The sequence below is a fragment of the Sminthopsis crassicaudata genome, chromosome 1, assembly GCF_048593235.1.
Source record: "Sminthopsis crassicaudata isolate SCR6 chromosome 1, ASM4859323v1, whole genome shotgun sequence".
In the NCBI taxonomy this organism is placed as follows: Eukaryota; Metazoa; Chordata; class Mammalia; order Dasyuromorphia; family Dasyuridae; genus Sminthopsis; species Sminthopsis crassicaudata.
Genome location: NC_133617.1, coordinates 633,746,836 through 633,769,887, shown reverse-complemented (window position 1 = coordinate 633,769,887; position 23,052 = coordinate 633,746,836). Strand labels below are relative to the sequence as shown.

At 33.4% G+C, this 23,052-nt stretch overlaps 1 protein-coding gene across 2 annotated transcripts in view; it reads left to right on the top strand.

Moving 5' to 3' along the window:
* GLIS3 (GLIS family zinc finger 3) overlaps window positions 1-23,052 on the top strand; it is a 658,251-nt gene that overhangs the window by 171,843 nt on the left and 463,356 nt on the right. The window lies entirely within an intron of this gene.

Sequence of the window (23,052 nt, the reverse complement as noted above, 5' to 3'; positions counted from 1 at the left end):
TCATTTCCAACTCTTCATAACCCAGTTTGGAATTTTCTTAGCAAAGATACTAGAGTGGCTCGCTATTTCCTTCCCCAACTCATTTTACAGAAGAGAAAACTGAGGCAACATGATTGACTTGCCCAGGATCACATAGCTAATAAGTGTAGAAGGCCATATTTGAACTTGGGAAATGGAGTCTTCCTGAGTCCAAGCCCAGCACTCTATTCATTGTGCTACATAGCTGCCCAATTTAAAGTTTAAAAACTGGGGAATTCCAACCCCGTAGAGTAAATTATTAAATAGATAACAGTTGCCTGATTTATATCCTGTCCTGCAAAAGTATAGATTTTACATTATACTAGATAAGGTTAGCTCTCTGTGGAAATCAAGACCCACACCGGAAGGAGTCCAACACTAAGCCCAATGTATTAATTACAGGGAACTACTCATCTCTTTGTTCTTAAGGACATGAAACCTGAGTTTCAAAATTTCCCTTGTGAAAGTTGGGAGAATTAAAAGCCCAAATTCTAAGCAAGAAAGTTAAACAGACAGACCTTTGTTGGTGCAAAGGTCATGGTTTCTGCTCATTCTAAAAAAAACTATTGAGCTCAATGAATATAGTGGTACCTTAGTTAAGGGTGTCAGCAGAGCCAAAAACTGGAGAGGTGGAAATCACAATTTAGCACAATTTAGGACTCTGATTCTCAGGGTGTAGTGTCAGACAGAAATGAGGAGACCACCATTAGCAAGAGCAAAACACAGAATATTTGAAGCATTTACTGGATTCCTCTCTACTTCTCTCTATATTATGTATCTTCACTTTTTTTGCTTTTGCTAGGTACATTTATAGAAAAGTTTACTCTAGATTTATAAATATAATATTTTGTTGCTACTTTATTCACTATCCTGTTTCATAAAGTAACTGTTTTGGGTTTTGGGGCTATTAAAGTTTAAAAAATTAGTAATGCCTTATAAGGTATAGGCTAGATGTAGGTTTGGGAAGCTAGGTGATACAGTGAGTAGAACACTAGACCTGAAGTCTTCCTTAATTCTTCCTCAATTCAAATCTGGCCTCAGATATTAATAGCTATGTGACTCTGTGAAAGTAACTTAACCCTGTTTGTCCCAGCTCCTCATTTGTAATAAGTTGGAGAAGAAAGTGGCAAACTACTCCAGTATCCTTGCCAAAAAAATTCCAAAATAAGGTCATGAAGAGTTGGACATGACTGAAATGACTGAACAAGCTGAACAAATATAGGTTAGGAATGTGGAACCTTGAACCCAGGGTAACTATTTTTGGGGGACTTGTTCTATGAATCAGGAGATGGAGCATAAAGTTAGAAAGTTTTTTTCTTATGTCCAGATTTTCCTCTTTGTGAATTATACTGGCTGTTCTCTATTATGCCTTCTAGGGTCAAGTTCAACATATCTAAGTTCTCTTCCATGGTGATGGCCCTTCATATAGTTGAAGACAAGAGATATTTCCTTCCTCAATCTTTTTTTTTTTTTTCAAGGCTAAACATAATCTGTTCCAAATGAAGCAAGTAGTTTATTTTCCAGATTGATTGTTTTTTTTTCTGTGAAAAACTTATTGCTGATAAATCAATAATTCCATAAAAATAAAAGCAGTGAGTGGACCCTCCACAAACACAATAAGAATTGTTTGATTTGTAACATGTGGGAGATTTTAAATTTGAAAAACACAAGGGAATTCATCCAGATAGTAACTGTTTTTATAGCATTTGCAAGAATATGTGTAAGGATAAACTTCTTCAACCTCCTATCCTTTTACTGGGGTAGGAGGTGAGAGGGAACTCCTTGCTGCTGAGAAATTATTGTATAAATGTGGATGTTTATTTAAAAAATCAGGATCATGAGATTTAGGTAGCTTTGATAGGACTTTTCTTCTTTTCAGTTTTATGTATTTGTGAGCACATTCTTGGGAAGATTGCAGTTGGGTAGTGTTGCATGTCAGAGATGAGGGAGGTTTAGTTATTAACCCAAAATAGAGGGTAAAGAGGGGAAATGGGCAGGCTGAGGAATGAGGAAAGAGATGGATTGAAACATTTCCAAAAGGTATTTTTGCCGTTTATACTTGTTAATTATTAATGCTAATTATTGATGAGAAATGGTTTTGAGTTACACACCATGCATTGTTTAGGAATGGATTACCTTATTTCTTATCTAGAGTTATTCCTTGTAGCAGGCACTAAATTTTTTTCAAATAATCAATTTTTATTAATTCAACAGATGTGAGAGGGTTTAAAAAACTTAACTAAAGACAGAATCCATTGATACCCACAAAATTTAACTTTTAAATTTCTCATCCAAATTTGGGTGACTTTTTAACAAAAAAGACATTTCTAGTGACTAGAATTTTAGAACAGAAAAATTTCATTAAAATGTAGCCTAATTTAAGCATACTTAATTAATACTTTAGAAGATGGAAAATGCTATTAGTTATTAGTGTTATCCTTTATCCCATATTTTTAAGAATTTGCTAGGTATGCATTCTAGAATTCTATTACTTTTTTGGATATTATATTGGCAAATCATTGTATTGGCTTTGGGCAAACACACCACCTCTTTCCCTTAGAATTGTAGAATCAGAGAATCTGAGTTGGAAGAGACTTGAGAGACAAACTAGTTCCATCCATGATTGGATTGAAATCCATTCTACACCCTTTTGGAAAGTGGTCCAGTTGATTCTTATATTAGTGATCTTAAAAGAGTGATTGAACAAGCTTTGTGAGTAGGACTGCCCATTCTTGCAGAGGATTGTTGCAACTAAAAGGCTATATATTGACAGAAGTCCAGTAGTGGTTGAATCATAGAAAAACAAAATCTTTTGTACCTAATCACAGAATCATGGTGTTTTGAGCTGGAAGGAACCTTTAGAGATTACCTTTACCAATCCCATACTTTACAGATAAATAAACTGAATCTTGAGAAAATAAAATGATTTGTTGAGCATCACATATATATTAATTTGTGGAATGCCACTTGGCATAGTTGCATGGCCATTTGTTTTGTGTTTTGCATTTTCAAACTTAAGGAATCTTTGTTGAATTATTTTAGGTCTTCTTTACAAGGACTGTTTATAGGATTTTCCATGTTCTAGTTTATATTTTCCAGTCTCAGACCATCTTTCTTTGGTCAACCAGATGAATTGTTTTCATTTGAATGCTGGATTACATACAGATTAGGTCAGTGAATGGCCCTATTGAGTTTGTTCTTCAATCACTTGCATGTCTGTAGTACATTTAAGGTTTACAAAGAGCTTTACTCACCAATATATCTTTGAGAAAACATATATACATATAAACATACACATACATATGCACAAATATATGCATATAGACATTTATTTTCTTTCTCTCCATATTTATATGCACATATATATCCCTATATGTATACATTTACACACATATATACAAATATATGTTCTTTCTATATACACACACATCTACATGTATCTATACCACATATCAATCTATATACGTATAGATGTGTGCATATAATATAAACACATACACACATTTAAATGAATATATACACACATCTATATATATTTTTCTATATACATACATTTATTTATATATACATATATGTAAATATGTGTGTCTTTTTTTTTCCTTCAACAATTTACAAGTAAGGAACCCGAAACTCTGAGGAAAGGCATCAGATTCATCATGTTTAAATTTAAATCCTGGTTTGATGATTTGCTGTGTGAACATGGACAAATCATTGTCCCCATCTTGATCTCAGGTCCTCATCCATAAAACGACACTGTTAGATTGGATAATCTCTGAGATGTCACCAGGTTTTTATATGGTAGAGGTAAAATGACTTACCTAAACCCATGCAATGAGTAAATGGTGGAAATAAGATTCAAATCTAGGCCACTTGACTTGTGAAACAATTTTCCCTGTACTATTTAGGTACTTAAAATAAGTGGAACAACTGAGGGCAACTTGGCATTTGTGATTTCTACATTTTTCCATCAAGAATAGGAGACAACTATTGTCTGTATCTAATGGCCTCCTTTTTAGCTGTGGTCTGACCCTAAAGCACACTCTTTTTTTTTTCTGTCATCCTCATGACTGGATCACTGATCTCATCTTAGAGCTTTGCATTCAACTTATGAGTGGGTTGTCTTGCCAATCCTCAGAGACCTGACCTGATTTCCAAATGCTTTAGGCTAGAGCTCTTCCTTCCTTTTTAATGAAGTTTATGGACAATTCAGCTATGCTCCTAGTATAAACTTTTTCTTAGTGTAATGAGAAATTTAACATTTATGGAGATTGAAAAGCACTTGCCTTTGTGGAGAAAACTGAACATTTGCCAATTCTATTAAAGAAGACTTCTGTTATACACAGAGAGAAGTGGTCAAAATATACAAGTGACCATGTCAAGTGAACATCATGTTCATGCTAAAAATTCTCCAGAATAATTCCAGAGAATTATAATTCAGATGAATTATTGCATTCTTGTTCAGAATTAAGTTTACTAAGGAAAAAAACTGACATAAAATAATAGAGAAGCAAAAGTTTCCTCTTACCAGACTTCCATTTTTACTTCTCATGACAGCTTACCATTAAGAGAACCATCTGGTTTCTAGTCCCCTCTAATGGATGATTTTTCTCTCCTTTTCCATTTAGAGACCTTTGAGGCATTTTTTATTCATAAGTGAAAAATGTATCACAGCTTTATGTCCTTTTATTAATAGTTCCTTCTTGCACTTAACCTCATCTTTGACTTTTTGGCATGTAAAGTCCAGTGAGCTCATGTTTAATCATGTATAAACAATCATCTAATTATATGGTTTTGAATTTTCATTTGACCGACTAAATACAAATGACATAGAAAAGAGGAACCTGACAACCTGCCTGTCTTCTGATACCTGGATTTTCTCTCTCCACCCCCTCTTTTTTTTTCTCCCACCTCTCTCTCTCTGGGTTTTCAATGCAAGTTATAACTTATCAGAAAAAAAATCAGTTTGTATTTGCCAAGTTTTCTGAAGCAAAATTGTTCTTTTCAAGGCTACGTGTCAAAAAACAAGTCGGTCAAGCTGAATTATATGTCTTCTTTTCAAATCTCTTTCGAACTATTCTTCCTTCTGATATAGAGGTGGTATTCTCATTCCCAGTGGTGCTGGGTGTCAGGTAGCGGCTGAACATTTCTGTGGTGAGATTTCTCAATCTTTGCCCCTCCATTTTTCTCCCTCAAGGTACAATAAGCACAATTCCAATTACCTTTCTTTCCTGTTCCTACCCACTGTCCCCACTCCCAAACCATCCTGATTGGCATATCTTTAAAAGAAGGTGGTGGAAAAATCTTTTTGAACAACAGTGTTCATAATATTGAAATAGTGAGGAAGAGGTCAGGTTATTCCCTTCTCTTGTTCCTTGTCTTGGTTCTGGGTATTATTCAGAAGACTTATCAGAGACTCTAGTAAATATCTAGATGACTTAAAAATAAATAAAAATGGCTAGCTTAGCCCTATCAACATGGAAAAAGAGAAAGAAGGAGAAGAAAAAAACCTCTCTGATTTTTAGTGGAAACTAGGGGAAAAAATTCAAAGACACTTGGATCAAACTCCCAATTTAAGCATTACCATTCAGTAATTGTAGGATGGAGGAAAATTTGGGAAATTTGACATGAGTTGTTGCTTTGTTCACTAATACTTAATCAAGACAATTCAAATGTATTATTTCAAGATGTCCTAGCTCTGAAATACAAATTCAAATTAAAGATAAAATTTTATAAATGCAGAAGCATCTGATGAAAGAATAAAGGATTAAGCAGAAACCTGGTGTTGTGGAAAGAAGGAACTAGGAGTTTGGAGACCTTACTTCTAGTTCTAGCTTTGCCATTTCCCAATTGAACCACACAGGTGAATTTATTTTTTTCTAGGTCTCATTTTCCTCATCTGTATAATGAAGTAGTTTGAATTAAATGGTCTGTCTGTAAAATTCTTTCTAGCTCTAACTTTCTGTGAAATTTGGGAGAAATTATTTTTGGCTTTATTTAGGGAATTTAGGATTAGTGGGATCTTCTTTCTAAGTTGATTCTCAAAGGTATCCTGCATTTTAAAAATCTTTATAGAGGTACCTTAATAAACATTTTATCCATCACAGCAAAATAGAAAAAAACCCAGTGCTTTCTGGGGAATTATTTTACCATTTCCATTCCAAATGATTAAACACTTGTTTCATGGTTCATGTTTCATTGTTTAAATGGGGCTTTGAGAGCTTTACTCACCATGCAAGAAGAACATCTACTTCCAGAAATTATTGTCTGTCTTGTTAGGAAATGTTAAGAAAAATTAGAAGTGCTGTCAGGATTTATCATTTCATTTACTGGAATCAACCAGAATGAGAGGTCCTATTAAAACTTCATAAAATATTATATTTAAATGAGCCTTTGATAGAACACCATGGATTTTATTTTTTAAAATTTTTATTATAGCTTTTTATTTACAAGATATATGCATAGGTTATTTTTCAGCATTGACAATTGCAAAACCTTTTGTTCCAGTTCTTCCTCTCCTTTCCCCCACCCCCTCCCTCAGATGTCAGGTTGACCAATACATGTTAAATATGTTAAATACAATATATGTATACATGTCCATATAGTTATTTTGCTGCACAAAAAGAATCAAACTTTGAAATAGTGTACAATTAACCTGTGAAGGAAATAAAAAATGCAGGAGGACAAAAAGAGGGATTGGGAATTCTATGTAGTGATCACCATGGATTTTAACATCATCTTCCAGATTTGATTCAAGGGTGATAAGATCTTGTACTCATTATTTGTACCTTTCTGTGTTCCCAAAAGAGAGGTGATATGGCCTAGTGGACAGAGAGCTTGTCTTAGGTTCAAGACAAGCTAAATTCTGATCCTGATTCTGATATATACTATTTATTTGATCATAGGTAAGTTACTGTGTCCTGAGGGAACTAATAATATAAATTACAGATGAATTATGAATCTATATAAGTAGAAAGAACTTCCACAATGAGAGTTTATTCTCTAGATTGATAAAATCATAGATCCACATATATCTCTTCCTGATCGACAATTAAGAATGTTGCCCAAAGGAACTTTCTAAATATTTTGTATGCTCATGTTATTTTTTGTTGTTGTTGTTGTTGGGATACTCATGTAAAATAAATTTTGTATAATCCTTTGTAAATTTTAAAATATATTTATTATATTCATTAATTAGAGAGTTTCAAGCACTTAATTTTTTAAAAAAGAAATACAGTTTTGTACTGATATATTAATACTTGTGGAAGAAGCTATACTCCTAGGTTTTAAAACCTGAAATATTTTATAATTTTTAAAGCAACTTCACAAAAAAATTATTTTTGAAGCCATTGAAGTAGATTCCTAGTTCTCATTATGTGTATTCTATGAACTATCACACACACTTATTGTGATGACCTTTAGATTCACCATTTATTAGTTTATTCCTTGGTTTATTCATTTATCAAACTTTTATTAATTATCTACTTCTGTGAAAGTCACTGTGGAAAGATGAAAAGTTTTGATGACACTCCTTGGAACTCCCCTTCATCAAGGGAATTCTACTTCAGAGAAGTTTTTTGTTTTAATTTTTTTTTTTTTTGTCTATCTCCAGAGTTTAGCTCATGGCCTATCTGGTACAAAGTAGGTTCTTGCTAGATTGAATTGAATCACTGCTATAGATAGAGAAGTATGAAATGGTTGGTTATGTGAGGCCTGGATGAGGTTGTTATTGACCCAGGGGGTCAAGAATCTGACTTTCAATTAAATCTTCAATGACAAACAAGCTTTTTTTTTTTTTTTTTTTTTTTTCCCCAAATGAAGGAGAGGGAATATCTTCTAGGCATAAGGAATAGCATAGGGGCACAGAAGTAGCTGAGTTCAGGGCGTGGTGTATTCTGTGGGAAGAATGCCCTTGAACTACATAAAACTTCTAACTTGTCTTCTACAAAGAACATTAGTCATGGTCTTTGTTTCATACAGTCAGGGTTCAAATTAAATAGCTGGCATTGGCATTTTGGATTGGGTACCTCTTTTTGTTTGGCATGAAGAAGATGCTTAGGAGAAATGTTTATTGAATTGAAAAACATGCTAGACTTTTGGGAAAGAGACAGGGATCTGGCATGACATAAAAATCATATCCTTCGCAACATGCTAACTTTTGTGTCTTTGTAATGAATTCTCTGGAAATCTGCCTTTTCTCTGATGTCATTGTTATCCTTCTAATGCAGACCCTTTTCACTTTTCAAATGAACTATGACACAGCCTTTTAGCTAGTATCTCTGACTCTATTTTTCTCCCCTTTAATTCATTTGGTAAAGCACTACCAGATTAATCTTAATAAAATCCCAGTTTTACCAGATCATTCTTCTAACTTGAAAATGTAATAATGCTTCTTTTTTTCTGAGCTTGCAAGATCAGTCATTCAGAGACCATTTATTAACTACCTAATGTATATAAAATGATGAGGACAAAAAGGAAGGCACACCCACTACACCCCACCATAAAAAACCCACAAAAAACCCCACAAAAAACCCCCACAAAAGCAACCCAAACAAACCAAGAACAGTGTTCTCTCACATATATTTATATTTAACAAAACTGGATTAAGTTCCTAATGTTTGCAGAATACTGTCCTATATTTTAGGTGAAGATACAGGGAAAGATCAATCATAGCCCTATTATTCATGGAACTTTCTCCTAAAAGGGTTTTTCATAGAAACTCAAAAGAATTATAATACACATTAAAAAAGGTTATCATTGCCAAAATGATACAAAAGAAGGGGTTATAAGATAATAGGTCTAGAGCTGAAGAGGAAATTGTAAAAGTTCAATAGCCTCCTTTTACAGGTAAGGAAACTGAGGCCATTGAAGTTAAATGATTGGCCCCAAATCCCACATATTTTAAATTTTGAGCAGAAGCTCAGAGAATATCAGAAAAGGATTCAGGGAAGAGATATAATTTTTATTAGTTTATAAAGGATGGGTAGGAATTCAGTAAATGAACATGCATCATTTCAATTATTTCCTTTGTGATGATTTCAGTCAATCTCAGCAATCCATAAATTCAGTAATTTACCTTTAGTTCTCTATATTGTAATATGCTTACGCTACAAATTTGTTTCTTGTGATCATTAGGGTTATAGTAAATCAAGACAACATATGTTGAAAGTGGCAGAATGACTGATGATGCATATATTTCCTCCTTGATTTCCAAAGCTAGTTGTTGAAAGGGCAGACATTTCAATAATCTTTGCATATGCTAAATACCATTATGAAGGGAGGCCACCTATAGATAAACAAGCAAATGTTGATGTGGAGAACAGGAGTATCAGCATAAATATTCTCTTCTATGCTAGTGATCATAGATCACTAGTTAGATAACTATTGTTACCTGACTGATAGAGTGCAGAAGTAACCTATTCTTAATATGTATTGTTATTTTATTTATCATAATATCTTTATAAGCCTCATAAGCTCATGTCTTCTTAATATCATTTTATCAACTATTGGGGAAACAAAATAAGGGACCCATGAGAACATATCCGGGATACTGATAGAAACAGGAAGGAAAACGATATTCTCCAGTCATTCTAAGTACAAATATGACTCCCTTTAATTCAGGGAGAAAATGAAATGAGTAATGCGTGAGAGTCTGTGCTAACGTGGCCGACATTCCTGAATGATGACTGAAATTAAGAAGAGTATTAATGTGAAAGTTATACCCTTCTCTGTGGGATAAACAGAGTAAAGGAAGCCAACAGAGCTCCTGAGAGCAGAAGAGGTAGGTCATCACAATTCATCTCTTGTGAACTTGGATTTGGATTTTTCTAAAGGCTGATTAGATAAAAACAACTCAATTTGGAGTCTTATATACTCATTCTGAATGATGGAGATGTTCAGGGAAATTTTGGATGCTTCAAAGGATTGAACCAATACAACAATTATCTGTTATGTATTAGTTTTATAGTTTGTTAATTAATAGTGTCTTTCTTCAAATTTTGATGTAGTAGATCATGTGCTTTCATGCAGTCTTTATTGCATGCCTCTATAAACCATTTAAACTTGTAAAGAATAGTATGGATGTCAACTGCAGGAGGATGTTTTGCCTTCCAAGATTTATTATTCTTTAGGTGTAAGAGAAATGGAAAGAGATAGACAATGGTTACACTATATCCCATTTTATGTGTTCAGTATTTTCAGTAATGTCTAATTCTTTGTGACCCATTTGGGATTTTCTTGGCAAAGGAAATGGGGTGGTTTTTCAATTCTTTCTCCAGCTACAGATGAGGGAAATGAAGCAAATAGGGTTAAATGACTTGCCCAGGGTCACACAGGTAATAAATGTTGGAGATCAGATTTGACACTGGATCTTCCAGCACTCTATCCATTGTTCCACTTTGCTGCCTTATCTCTTTTTACTCTCATATAACTGATATTTCCCTATATTTTAAAATGTTTTTATTTGATTTTGTGGATATTACCTTTATCATGGCTAATCAGAAATCCCATAGACCTTAGCAGATGATCTTTGTAAACTATCAGGCTATAAGTTATACTGTTGAGGTGATTGGAGACTTTTTGCATTTACCTAGATTGAGCCTTATATTGCTAATCCACCACCTGTGTCACATGATGATATGTTTTGCTGTGCATTCTTTCTAGGGACAAAAGAATTAAGCTCAGTCATGGAGCGTTGGATACATAACTTAAGGCTTAATCTGCAAGACACGTAATTCAGATCATGACTGTGATGTACTCTGTGTTCTGGCCCTAAAGCTGAACAAAAGAAACTCAGGCACCTGCACTCCTGCCTGCTTTCCTCAGAAGCCTAATGTCCTGGGGACACACAAAACAAGCACAGGGAACAGAAAGCAACCTAAAGGGTCATATAACTAACTCAGTGGAGCTATTGTGAGGTTTCTTGAGGCTTTCCTGGCATTTTATTCCCACGGTCTCCTATGCACTACATATGACAAGAGACTCACAAAGAATAGATAAGCTTTGACAATTATATATCAATGATGATTCATAAATGAATGCTTTCTCTGATCAAGGAGTGGATAAAAGTAAAAATACTGATGGTTGTTCTACAGACCACTGAGACAGAAGGAGGACTGGGAGAGTTTGATTAATAGATTAAAAATCTAACACTGAAACATGATATTGTGGTCAGAGAGGAATTTAACTAGCTAGCCAGTCAGCAATAGTTAGCATTTGTTAAGTGCTAATATTTTGAGAATGGAGCTCGGGAGAGCTCCCTTCTTTTGTATCATTTTGGCAATGATAACCTTTTTTAATGTGTATTATAATTCTTTTGAGTTTCTATGAAAAACCCTTTTAGGAGATAGATAGATTTAAGAATCATATTTATAGAGATGATCATTGAACCCATGGGAAATGTTAAGATCACTATGTCAGATAGCATTGATGGAGAAGAGAGGAAGGCCCAAGACAAATCCTTGAGGAACATATGGTAGTTAAAGATCCAGCAAAGTAGGCTAAGAAGAAGCAGTAAAACAAGTAGAAGGGTTAGAAAATAGCACTGTCATATACATCTAGATAGAGAGTATCTTGGAAAAGAGAGTGACAAACAATCAATGTTAAAGGCTGCACTTACAGAGCTGAATCAAGAACCTCTGTCCCAGGCAGCGGAGGGAAAAAATGGAAGGTAGGACTAAGCTACATTAAAGGAAGGTGATTTAGATGAGGGTCAATTGCTCCACAAGAATTTCAGATCATGATATCTGAGTCTTTGCCACCATGTACTCATTTACTCAAAGACTGAGAGAAATCCTGAGAAAAAGTCTGCTTTCCTCAACAACTTCCCTTCCTGGTTCTTGTGTATCCATAGGTTCTATAACATAAACTAATATTTCTTTACTCAAACATTTTTGGTAACTTAATTTTTTTTTCAGCCACAGAAAAATTAGGGAGTAGTCAGAGATAAATATAAATATAAATTTAGGCAGCAAGCCCAACTTATGTCTAAATGTTAGGAATTTTTCTAACTTGGAACTCAGAGAAACTGTGATTGTACTTGTGACTTTTGATTTAAAGTAAATTCATAAGAGAGAAGTGAGTGTACATTAGGGATCATTATATATATATATATATATATATATATATATATATTAGCATTAAAGAAAGAGCTAATTATTTTAATAGGGTATTCCAAGTTAACTCTGATATTCCTTTCTTTTTTTGCTATATTTAGAGAAAATGATATATTTGCAACTTACTTTATTGATGATTTCATCTATCAAAATGTGGAGGAATGACAGAAAGAACTATTCTTATCCTGATTCAGGCCAACAAGAAGGAGCTGCTTGCAAAAGCAGAAATGTTAGGAATCTTGGGGAAACCTACCATCTTTAAGTTCATGATAGGGAAAGAGAAGAAAATTGGCCCAAAAAGATCATACAGAATATATTTGGAAAAAGCTCATTTCAAGAAGTTCAGAAAAAGGATAGATTGTAGCTAATGGATTAATATTTTGAATGAGAAATTAACTCAATAAGGTAACCCAAGAATGAAATTTTAAAGGCATGAAGAGAAATTGTTCTGTAAGGGAGTATAAAGGAGATCTGTCAAAATAAAAAAAAGTGGAATAATAAGGATAAACATGTGCATAAACAGGGAATTAAATCATGGGCAGATTTAGATTTTTAAAAGATGTTACAGAATTTTGAGACAAAGGTGAATAATTGAAAAGATGTGCAAAATAATGCGATTGTGTTTTAGGAGTATTTTCTGAATGGCAAATGAGCTGAGGCTATTGCTAAATATTAAGGGCACAAAAATAGTTTTTTTCTGTACATATATATGGATTACACACATTCATATGTACACTTACTTTTTCTTTTTTAAGGCTATGTTGAGGTTAAGAAAAGACTCAAAGGAAGGCCAGAACTAGTATTCAGAATGAATGAGATGATGATAAAAGATATTGGTGGAAAGGTTGAACTTTTGAATTCTTATTTTATTTCTGTGAAATTTTTCAGTAATTTTCATTAGTTGTGTCATAATCTGAGTCTTGAAGAGATGGGTTTCAATAGGTTAGGTTTGAAGATAGTCTATCTTTTGGACACTGAAGATTTTTTGAATATTTCCTCATCATCTTTATATTCTTATTATGAAAGGCAAATTGAATACAAATTGCCAAACCATACTATACTTGATATTAATTGAAGCCCTTATTAAAAGTAGAGTAGTAAAATTCAGATTAGTCTAATTCATATGTCATATGATCTTGGGTAGATCGTTTCCCTTCTTGATTGTCAGATTTCACCTCTATAAAATGAAGGAAATATTTTTAAGGTCTTTTATAGTCTTAAATCTTATAGTCTTATGACCCAAGTAGATTAGAAACATGAAATTTGTTAGATCAATTTGCTGGTTCATAGATTTTGAAATATAAAACATTCCCTATATATACTATATTCCAGTGTCTAAAATGTATGTGCTGTTTAGAATCTTCTTCTATCTTCAATTGAGCAATAAGTATATATACATATATATGTGTGTATATATATATATTTTTTTTTTAAAAAATTGTGAAGTGTCTAAAAATAAGCAATATTTCAAAAGGAAAGCCAGCACATGGGTAGAGATGGCACATCTGGTAGTTAGCAGAGTTTGTTTCCAAGGAATGATGAGCCAAAGAACATTCAAAGCTGGCCAAATGAAAACTTTTTGTTCTTTCACAGTGACACCTGGTAAAATGATTAGTTTCATCAAACTAAAAAAAGAACATTGGAATTGGGTGGTAAAATAATGCCCTGGATGTCTTATAATGCACAAAAATTCTGGAAGAGCTACTGAATTTTCAAATTCTGATGGGATATTATACTTGAAACAGATCTTAGGTTGTTTTGACAGAGGAAAGAAATGAGGTACTACAACTTACCAAAACTTACATAAAACTGGCATTTGAAGTGATAGAGCTAAGATTTGAACCCAGATTTTCTAACACAAGATATTGTTTTCTTTCCACTAAAACACACTGTTTATTTAGTCTAAACTTCTCATTTAATGGAGGTAGAACAGATCCAAGAAGGGTGGAAACATAACATACCCAAAGTCACATAGTGGTGGAGACAAAAGTTGGATCTTCTGTAGCCATTTCCAGTGGTCTTTCTTGCATACCATATTATCTACTTTCAGAATCTCAACACACTTTTGAGAATAATAATTGTTCAATCAAACTTTCTTGAGCTAAAGCTTTATTTCTTGTTTATTCCCAATGGAATCTGAATGTCTTGAGCAAAAAATATAAGAATGTAAAGAGATGACTGTAATCTGCATAATTGGGATATTCACCAATATTTCTAGAATTATGGTAATTTCTTAATGTTAAAGTTGAGCCTAATGTGTAAAGGCCAATAGCTGTGCAGAGAAAAGATTCCATTTTTGCAGATATCTGCAATCTTCCCATCACTATTTAGCAAGCACCAATACATAAGTTCATTTCTTTGCTGCTGTTGATTGTGTTTAGTGTAGTAGAAGCCACAATATGATAATGATGATGATGAGGAGGACAATGATGACTACTATGACAATGATGAAGGGAAAGTGTGACATAGTGGGAAAATTCTAAGGAAGCCTAAATTCTAATTTAATCTGTACTACTTATACTTTGTGAGGTTGGGGAAATGACTTCTCTTATCCTTGATTTCTTCATCTAAAAAATAAAGGAATTGGATTAAATGATTTCCAAAGTCCCTTCTAACAAGAAATCTTCTAAGTCTACAAATAGTATTTCTAAGATGTGCCATCTATAGGGATTGAGGCATAATAGAAAGACTTGCTGAATTTGAATTAGATCTAAAATCAAAGACTCTCTTTGACACTATTTAGCTCTATGCCCTTTGGTGAGTTATTTTTCTTCTTTGAAACTTAGTATCCTCATCTTAAAAACAAGGCTGGATTTTTAGCTGGAATTCCTTACTTCACAGGATGGGGGGCATTCTGTAATTTTCAGAAACACTGTTTAAATGTGTATTTTTTGTTAATATCTCACATTGTGGTCTACTTACTTCACAGGTTGTTTTGAAGAAAGATCACTGTAAACTTTAAATTGCTTCTTTTTACTAGTTGCTACTGAGCAGGTTAGGAGACATGGAAGACAGACTATCAGGCCTCAAGTCAGGAAGAGACAAATTTAAATCCATTCAAGTGGCCTTAGACACTCTCTAGTGATATGGCCCTAAACAAGTCACTTCATCCTGCTTGCCTCAATTTCCTCACCTGCATAATAATCTGGAGAAGGAACTGATACTGAAAATCTCAAAGGGGATCATGAAGTGTTGGGCAGGACTGAAAAATGACTAAACAATAATAACAACAAGCTGGTGCTACATACAAGTTCTCTTTACTAAGGAGTAGTCCATTTTGGAATAAATAAATTGATTTGTTCAAGGGCTCCTTGAGGGCAGGGTTCTTTTTGCATTCCTTCCTAAGCTCAGAGCTTAGCTCAGTGCCTGATATATGGTAAGTACATACTTGACAGTTTTGATTGCTCCAAAACATGACAGAATATGCCAACTGTAGCACTCTGAACATGAGGATAGTATTACAAATAATACTAGGGAGTGATGACTAGGTAACCTATCCATCTACTCATTGTTATTCCCAACATAATGCCTGTCTAGGATATTTGAAGGTTAAGACAACATGACTTCTCTCAGTGAGGTAGATCTATATACTAATTTATTGTTGATACTATTGCTAATAACAGCAGCTAACATTTATATAGTGCCTTAAAGTTTGCAGAATGCTATCCAAATTATTTTTATTTAGTCCTGATAACTTTGTAAAGGAGATGCTATTATTTTCTTCTTTAAGCACAGTGGATAGAGTAGGAGGAAGATTCATCCTATGAAATCAAATCTACCATCAGGTACTTACTATCATGTGACCCTCAGTTTTCTCATCTGTAAAATTAACTGGAGAAGGACATGGCAAAGCACTCCAGTATCTTTGCTAAGAAAATCCCAAATAGGATCACAAAGTCAGAAATGATTGAAAAAATGACTATGTAGAGAAGAAAATAACCTGACAGATTATGTGACTTACTCATGGTCACATAGCTAGTCAATAGCTGAAGGGTGATTTAAATCTGTATCTTACTAATGCCAAAACTTATAATGAATTAAGCAAAAACAAAAACAACCTTTCACTCAAAAACATTCAGTGTCTTTATTGCCAAAATGAAGTCTGTGTTTGATTAAGGAATACAGAACAGCTGGGATATTGATTTATGAAGGTAAAAGAAATTTGGATGAATTGGGGTGAGTGGAGCATATTTAATTTAAAATTGAGAGAACACTGTCCATGGGAAGTTATAAGATTAGAAGCTTCCTAAAACAAAGACCAAATATGTACTGATTACTTAAAATCTCAGTGGCGACCAGGATTTTTGAAAAGTCAGTTAATCTTAACATAATTCAAAGATTTGGTCAAGATGACCATTTAGAGGGTCAATGTCTCAGAGTATTAAGAATTCTCGGATGTGACTATTTTGGAAGATAACAAAGTAAATTTAGGAAAACTTATTTATAGCATTAAGAAAACATAAAATTAAACCAAATGAACCAAAATGATTCTTACTTTGAAATGGGGATAAGTAAGATTGTGGGTAAACTATCCTAGCCTACTTTGACCCCAAGTTCAGCAATTGGGAAAATATATACATACATGTATTTTAACACACTCTCTTTTGTCTGTCTTTCTCCCCCATACATATAAATATATGGACATGTGGTTGTATGTATAAACACACACATACACACACATACACATACATATATAAGTATATATATATATATATATATATATATGTATATATAATTTGGTAAATTCTTAGAATTTAATTAGTTAAAACTGGGCTTAGATATTTCATTTAGAAGAAAGGGGAAAAGAATGTGCAGTTACCCAGACTTGACCAGGTGGTTTATTAAAATGTTTGAAAAAAAAAGTGTAACTTTGCAGAATGAATGTCTTGAATGATTTAGCCATGATTATTATTTTTTATAAATGAGTCATGACAGTGTTTGCCTCTCCTTTCTCTGCTTCTCACTTTTCTCTAACAGCAGAAATTCTTGTGGGTTTCTTTCTCTCTTTTTTTTCCTCTTTGGGACTGTACCAAATTTTCTAACACTAGAAGATTGTTCCTAATGGAAATAAAAAAAATCCTACCAGAGTTGGTTCCTATGCTGCTGTCAAGAACAAAAATTGCTTAAGAATCATGTCATCCTGCTTATGTCGAATCCTGGTTACCTGGTTGTGTCTTAGGAAACAGATTATTGGAAGAATGGGATGGTTTAGGGTTAGAAAGCTGTAACTTAGAATAGTATCTTTTTTTCATATGTCCTCCTTTGGTTTCTCTTTTAAAGAGAAAGTAGGATAAACAGAAGAAAAAAGAATAGAGGGAAATTACATAATAATCATAACCATGCATATGAATGGGATGAATTTACCCATAAAATAGAAACAAATAAAATGAATTAGAAACCAGGATCCAGCAACATGTTCTTTGCAATTGAAACAGAAAGACACACACAGAGTTATAATAACGGTCTAGGGCAGAATCCATTTTACATCAGCTAAAGAAAAAAAAAAAAAAGGATGACATGATCTCAGAGAAAGCCAAAGAAAAATAGACCTAATTTGAAGAGATAATCAGGGAAAGAAATGCCATTTTGATAAAAGTGCCATAAACAATGTATTAAAAGTTTTTTTTTTTTTTTTTTTTTTCAGCAAGTTTCTTTTTTCTCAACTATATGGGGAACGGAATCATACTTATAAAAAATAAAAGTCACCTAGATATCAAAGCATATGAACAGGCAATTTACAGATGAAGAAAAGAAAGCTATTTATAGTCATATGAAAAAATTCTTTAAATCACTATTGAATGGAAAGGAAAATTAAAACAACAGCTGTCAGTAATGAAAAATGCTGGGAAAAATGAGGGAAAATAGGTACATTAAATGTACTTCTGGTGGGGTTGTGAACTGGTCTGATCATTCTGGAGAACAATTTGGAACTATGACCCAAAAATTATAGAACTGTGTGTATCTTAAAAAAATAGCTTTTTTATTTTTCAAAATACATGCAAAGATAGCTTTCAACATCTGAACCCTGCAAAATTCTGTGATCCAATTTTTTCTCACTCTCTCTCCACTTCCCGCAACCCCAACAACAAGCAATATAATATAGGTAAACATGAACAATTTCTCCAAACACCCTCCCAAATCTATCATGCTATACAAGAAAAATCATTTCAAAAGGGGGGAATATGAAAAAAAACAAAAAAAAAACAAAACAAACAACAAAAAAAAACAAGCAAACAACAGCAATAAAAAGTTAAAAATACTATGTTGTGATCCACATTCAGTCCCTATAGTTCTCTCTCAGAATTTAGATCTCTCTCTCTCTCTCTCTCTCTCTCTCTCTCTCTCTCTCTCTCTCTCTCTCTCTCTCTCTTCTTTGGAACTAGTCTGAATCACCTCATTGTTCAAAAGAGCCAAGTCCATCACAGTTGATCATCACATAATCTTGTAATTAGTATATAATGTTCTCTTGGTTCTCCTCACTTAGCATCAATTAATGTAATCTCTCTAGGCCTTTCTGAAATCATCATGCTGATATTTCTTGTAGAAAAAATAATATTCCATTATATTCATATCCCACAACTTATTCAGTATTCCCCAACTGATGGGCATCCACTTAGTTTATAGTTCCTTGACACTACAAAAAGGGCTACTATAGAAACACTTTTGCATTATGGGTCATTTCCCCTTTTTTATGATCTCTTTGGGATACAAACCCAATAGAGGTACTGCTGGATCAAAAGGTATGCACAGTTTTATAGCTCTTTAGATATAGTTTCAAACTGCCTTCCAGAATGATTGGATTAGTCCACCAAGTTTTTCATAATCCTTCCCACATTTATGATTATCTTTTCCTGTTATCTTAGCCAATCTGAGTGGTACCTCAGGTTGTCTTGATTTGGATTTCTCTAATCAATAGTGATTCAGATATGCATACCTTTGGATCTAGCAATACCACTACTAGCTCTGCCCTTTGAAGACATAAAAGAAAAAGGGAAAGAATCTATACTACAAAAATATTTGTAGAAATATAAATGGTGGTAAAGATTTGTGGTGGTAAAGAATTGAGAGGATGCCCATCAACTAAAAAACATCTGAACAATTTATGGCATATGATTGTGATGAAGTACTATTATTCTGTAAGAAATGATGAAAGGGATGGTTTAAAAAACATGGGAAGACCCATGAATTGATGCAAAGTAAAGTGAGTATAATCAGGAGATTACTGTATACAATAACAGCAATATAATAATAACGATCAACTGTAAAATACTTTACAACTCTGATCAATAACAATTCCAAAGGATTTATTTTGAAAAATACTAACCATCTCCAGAGAAAAAAATGATGAACTTTTAATGCAAGTTGAGGTTTTCTCACTTTTTAAGTTTTTCTTGTTTCTCCCACTCCCCACAATATGGATAATGTAAAAATATGTTTTGCATGATTTCATGTGTGTAATTTATAAAACATTACTTTCCTTCTCAATGGGTGGGAGAGAGATAATAAGGAGAGAGATAATTTGTAACACAAATTTTCTTTAAAAGTATGTTTAAATAAATATATTTTAAAAGTTTCTCTTTTTACATCAGGGGGGCAGATACTGAAGAAAAACAGAGGTGTTGAATTGATATACATAGTAGAATGTTTTCTTTTTTTTCTTATGGTGGACTGAGATGTATTAACATCATTAAGAAAGTGTGGTTTGTCATACTAAGAGTTCTATTTGTTATCTTTTGGAGACATATAAGGAAGAAGAAAAAAAGGACAAAAGCATTTATGTAACCCCTATCATATTACAGGCATTGTGCTAATAGGTGCTTTTTTTTTTTTTTTTTTTTTTTTTACAAATTTATCTTATTTGGTCTTCATAATGATCTTGGAAGATAGTTGCTATTATTATCTCTATTTTATAGTAGAAGAAATGGAAGCAAAAATATATATTTTAAGTGACTTGTGGAGGATTCTGGGAAGATGGTGGAGTAGGTTGGTAAATTTCAAACTCTTTCAATTTCCCCCACAAATAGAACAAATTTGAACCTCAGTGCAAACATAGACTGTGAAAAACCAAAAAGTCTTGGGGTAGAAGAGGGGTCTTCCTATTACAACTCAACTAGATGTGAAGAAAGACCCAGGGCTGGGATTAATCTATCTTAAGTGCAGACTCCTCTGAGTTAGCTCCACAGAAACATCATGTGGGGATTCCTCTGGATAGCTGGGTGTGGCTGGAGCCACCCACACTCATCAGGAATTATAGACACTTTTACCTCCTGAACTGTTAGTCCAGTGGGGGTTGGAGTCCCTGAAGACAAAGTGAATCTGGGCTGATTAGGAATGCTGGACTCATCTGTGCTACTGAGTCACGCCCTGGGTGAGAAGGAACCAGCACCTGGTAAGTGTAGAAGCAGCAGAGTAAGGACACTGCTGCCTATGGGCACTTGCAAAAAGGTGAAGCTCTTGGTTTGGGGTTTCTGGTCAGAACAGAGAGCTGAAGGAAAGCTTGAGACATTGTGGTGCTTACACTAAAACCTCTTATTAAAAATGACCCTGCAAAGAAGAACCCCACTTTTGAAACATATTATGGGAATAAGGAAGATAAGGATTCATCTTCAGAGCAGGACACTTTAGTTAAAAAAAAAAAAAGCTTCTACCCCCAAAAGTAATGTGAAATGGCTCTTTTCCCAGAGAGAATTTATAGAAGGACTCAAAAAAGAATTCAAAAATCAAATGAGAGACATTGAAGAAAAACTAAAGAAAAAATTAAAACCATCCAAGAGAAACTAGAAGATTATGAAAAAAGTTAACCAATTAGAAAAGGAGATACAGAGTCCCAAAGATGAAAATAACTCTTTGAAAATTAGGATCACACAAGGGGAAGCCAGTGAAGCTATGATGAACCAAAAAATAACAAAAGAGAGTATAAAGAATGAGAAAATAGAACAGAATGTGAAATATCTCATAAGAAAAGAAACAGATCTAGAGAATAACTGAAGAGAGGAAAATATAAGATTAATTGGATTGCCAGAAAGTTGTGATCAAAAAGAGAACCTTTACACAATAATTCAGGAAATAATCTTAGAAAGTTGTTCAGGAGTAATAGAACATGAGGAGAAAGTAGAAATAGAAAAAATCCAACAATCATCATCTCAAAGAGATCCATTCTGGAAAACACATGAGAATATTTCAAAACCCTCATATCAAAGAGAAAATTTTGCAAAGATCAAGAAAAATAAAACAATTCAAATACACTGGATCCACAATTAAAATTGTACAAGACTTATCAGCAGCTATAATAAAAGACTGCAAGTCTTGGAATCATATTTACAGAGAAGCAAAACAGATAAGCCTTTGACAAAATATCATTTCCAGCAAAATTATCTATAATTTTGAATGGAAAAATAATATCCAACAAACTTGGAGATTTTCAGGACTTTCTATTAACAAAAGCCGAACTTAATAGAAAATTTGACATATAAGAGTCAATATCAAAGAGCAATTTTAAGGTACTCAACATGAACAAATTGTTTAAACATGGACAAATTATTTTTTTACATTGTAAATGTATACTTTATGTTTAAGATTTACATAAACAATAGGATAAGCTCAAAAGAAGATTGTCAGAATAAAGGTAAAAATAGTAATTAGATTATACAAATGACATGCAGAAGAATAGACACAGAGACATGGGGGGATAGGTCTCATAGTTCTGAAAACCTACTTATATTGGGAAAGGGTTCAAAAGACAAAATTACATATATGCCATGAAGGATATAGCACCCTCCAAAATCTATAAAGAAAAAAAGGACGAGAGATATATGGATGAGGAAGCAAAGGGTGAGGGAAGAAGATAAGAGAGGGATCCCTGGCTTGGGGGAGGTTAAGTAATAGTAAGCCAAGTTATGGAGCAGAATTTAATGAAAGAATCAGTAGGAAATATATGTGTGTATGCATGTATGTATATAATTATATATGTCTATGTAAGTATATTCTAACTGTAGTTTGAGGATGGTGGGGGAATGAAGGGGAGATATGGATATGTGTGTATCTATATGTGTATATCTATATATGCATAAATAAATATATCTTTTATTAACTATAGCCTGCTGGGGAGTGCTGGGGGTATGAATGGGGGGAAAATAATGAAGTAAATAAGATGGAAAGCAAAGAACAAAAGAACAATTTACAAGGAAAAAAAGAAAAGATGGACACTGGTGAATATAATTTCTTCTACTAATATTTATATTTTCTTAAGTTGGTAATTGTCATATATTTTGGATCTTCCCTGATATTCTACTGGGCACATGATGATGTTCTCTTTGTTTTATATCACTTTGCATAGCTTTTCTTTTTTACTTATTCTATTTCTTCACCAGGAAGCAAAGTGTGTAAGAAGACAAGGGAGGGATCCATGGGTCGGGGGGGGGGGTGTTAAGCAATAGCAAGGCAAGTTAGAGGTAGAATTAAAGCAAAGGTTCAGCAGAGATAGGAAAGATATATGTGTGTCTGTATGTTTCTATCTATCTATCTATCTATCTATCTATCTATCTATCTATCTATCTATCTATCTATATCCTTTCTTTAACTATAGCCTGTTTGGAGATGGAGGGAATTAAAGAGGGAAAAAAGAGTAAAGTAAATAAGTTGTGTAGCAGAGAACAGGAAGGACAATTTACAAGGAAGTAAAGAAAAGATAAACATTCATGAATATAATTTCTTCTAATGCATATATATGTATGTATATACATATATATGCATTAGAAGAAATTATATATATACACTTTCTTGAACTAGTATTGGTTGTTGTCTATTTTGAAACTTCCCTGATGATCTGCTGGGCACATGACAGTGTTCTCTTTTGTTTCATTTTGTTTTGTATTCCTTTTCTGTTTTTCTTTTTTCTTATTATGTTTCTTTAGATAAAATAAAT